We start from the raw sequence: 2,729 nt of genomic DNA, 5'->3' as shown, positions 1-2,729 counted from the left end.
CCCCCCCCAGCGGGGGCTCCCCGAGTGGGGGGATCCCTGCAGACCCGGGGGAGCAGCCGGCGTGGGAACCATCCAGGGTTACTCCAAGCTTGCAGAGCTTTTCTCCCCTTTTTCCCTCCTCCTCCTCCTCGGGAACTTTTTCCTTGCACCTTCAGACCCAAACCGCCACGGTGGCTCCTTGGCTTGGCCGTTGTGCCCCCCCGCTGCCTCACCCCCCCGTTTCTTCTCCAGACGTTCCAGCTGCCCCGGCCGAGGTGCAGGGCAGCGCTGCGGCCGCCACCGGTGTCGGAGCTTGGAGCACGAGCGCGGGCAGCTCGGCCCGTACGGGGACACTCGAGGAGGTTTTTGGGTTTGGCGAGAGCGGGAGATCCCGACCCCGCGCTGTCGCTCCGCTGGGCAGCGTGGTGGGTCCCCGCGGCCGGCGGTGGGAACGCGCTCCCCGCTGCACCCCCGCACAGAGGAGGGGGCTGCGAGCTCGGCCCAGCCCCGGCCGGGGTTCCACGGGCGCCGGGGCCGTGTGTGCGTGCGTGTCTGCAACCACTGCTACAGGGGCTTTAAATAATTAATCGCTTGCTGATGAAATTTGATGTTCAGGGGAGGGTGTGTGGAGTGCAGCTGGCTGTTGGGGTGGAGGCAGCGGCAGAACTGTGTTCTGGAAGATGGGAACAGCTGCGGTTACCGACATTTTGCTCCTGTAACAGAACCCAAACTTCTCCGACCAAAACAATGACCATCGGTTCATCACTTGAGCATCACTTCACAAGCCTCAACGTCCGGCCTGACATGCGGAGTGATGTTAGAAGGGCATTAGCCTGGTCTTGCCGCCGGTGCTGGGGCTGGTGCCAGGCGGGAGCTGTCGCAGGCAGGATGTGCCCAGGGTGATGGGCACAGCAGTGGCAGAGAGCAGGGGTGGCCGGGGGCCACCATCCCCCCCCCGGACACCCTTGGCAGGAGGCCCCATCCCAGCTCCGGCCCCGTGTCCGTGACAGTGTCCGCCGACAGGCAGGGAAGGACGGGGCTGGCGCAGGGATGCAGTCGGGGCCATCACGCCATTTTCCCGCTCCCCCCCCGGGGCAGGCGGTGGTGGAGGTGGTGTTGGAGTCGCGACTGCTGAGCCAGCCGCTCTGCTCTCCGCGGCCCGCAGCTCCCCCTCCACAATCCTGCGCTAATAAATATTTCAGTCTTTCTCGCTGTTATTTTTAGGTACGTGCGAGAAGGCCGGTTTCGGATCGAGGAGAGGACGCTGACGGCTTTCCAGTGGCTGTACTCGCCCCACCAGCACCGCATCGTCAGCCGGGCCGACCTGGGCTCGCCCAGCAGGTAAGGGGGGGCCGGGGGTGCAGGGCCGGGGGCCGCAGGGGGCACCGGCACGGCCCCTGCTCTGTGATGAGCCCTCGTGGCTTTGGCGTGGATCTCCGAGCTCCTGTCTCTGGAGCCCTGCGAACACCCGAGCACCTTGGGGGGCGCTTTAAAGTGAGGTCCCAGACGCAGGGGGTGCGGCCGGGAGCCACCAGTGCCGGACCAGCACCGCTCTGGTTTAAAGCAGTGGAAAGAGCGAATTGCTGACTGCCCTCCCCAAGCTTTTGTTTTTAACCGCCCCACAGTTTTGGCCAAGCACACAAGCTTTTGAGGACCTGCGTTATGCATGTAGCGCACTTGAGAGTTACTTAAAAAATAAATTGGGAGCCAGTTCGCTGGGAACGGTCAGTGTGAGGTTAATGGTTGGACTGGGTGATCTTCAAGGTCTTTTCTAACCCAGATGATTCTGGGATTCTGTGGTCTTTTACAGATGGTCGTAAGTGATCGCTGACAAATATTTGTTCTGATACCCCGGTCTCACTCGGTGGTTAAACTCTTCCCCTTCACAGCTGGTTGGGAATGTGCCTGGGAGCGACGGCCGGGGCACGCGCCTGGCTCTCCCCGCTGGTGCACTGTCGGTTCCCATCCCAGCATTTGGTCATAAAATGCCATTAACATAAAAGCCTTGCAGGCCTCCAGACACACACAGAGCAGTGTCTGCTTTCCTGCCCGTTAAGAGCACCAAAACCCCCCGAGTCCCCATGTGGCTGCACAGCTAAAAGCTTCTCCCTCTTTATTTCAGCAGCAGTTTAGCTCTGAGAGCCCTTCAAGCCCTGAAGTATTTATCTCCCAGGAATTGCATCGGTTTCACTGAATCCCTTTAGCAACCAGCGGGACCGAAGCGATGCGGCTTGTGACGGCCGGGCTGAGCTCTGCGGTCCAGGCCCTTCCTTGGGCTCGGGCGGGTGACAGCGGCCTGGGGCTGGGGTAGGCGCTCCGTGAGGCCGAAAGGGTGGGCCCGTCGCTGGGGACGGGCATTTTGCTTTTCCTCTCAGCAAGTCCAGATTTTGGCCTTGGAAGCTCTTTAGTCTGCTCCAGCCTGTGTCTGTAATTCCGCGGTATTGGGTGAAGGGGCTCACGCTAAGGCTGAGTCTGCTTTCAAGGCTGGACCCAAAGTGCTCCCTTCGCTGGTTATTTTCTCGCAGAACTGCCCTTTCGCTCCAAAATCCCCAGGCAGGTTTGATGGGCAGATGATCCTGGCGGGGGTGAATGACGCTGGAGCCCGTCACGTCTTGAGCCTCCGGTTCTTCCCTTCCCCCTGAAGGAGCCTGGGCCCAGTTTCCAAACTGGCGACTGACCCCAGCTGAGCCGAGTTTAGCCCGCGCCCTCAGCGGGGAGGCGTGGGGCATCGGCAGGGCTGCAGGCAGGGC

The 2,729-nt window shown here is 61.8% G+C and overlaps 1 long non-coding RNA gene across 1 annotated transcript in view; it reads left to right on the top strand.

The window, feature by feature from the left end:
• The first annotated feature begins 615 nt into the window (after window positions 1–615).
• The window catches only part of LOC113487220, a 13,898-nt gene continuing 11,784 nt past the window's right edge, over window positions 616–2,729 (top strand). The window contains exons 1-2 of the long non-coding RNA XR_003399748.1: window positions 616–694; window positions 1,204–1,320. This is a non-coding gene — a long non-coding RNA (uncharacterized LOC113487220). The remainder of the gene's footprint in view (window positions 695–1,203; window positions 1,321–2,729) is intronic.

The sequence above is a fragment of the Athene cunicularia genome, assembly GCF_003259725.1.
Source record: "Athene cunicularia isolate RWA chromosome 19 unlocalized genomic scaffold, athCun1 chr19_part1, whole genome shotgun sequence".
NCBI classification, from domain to species: Eukaryota; Metazoa; Chordata; class Aves; order Strigiformes; family Strigidae; genus Athene; species Athene cunicularia.
The sequence above is the reverse complement of the archived record's forward strand: the minus strand, read 5'-3'. Positions and strand labels throughout refer to the sequence as shown.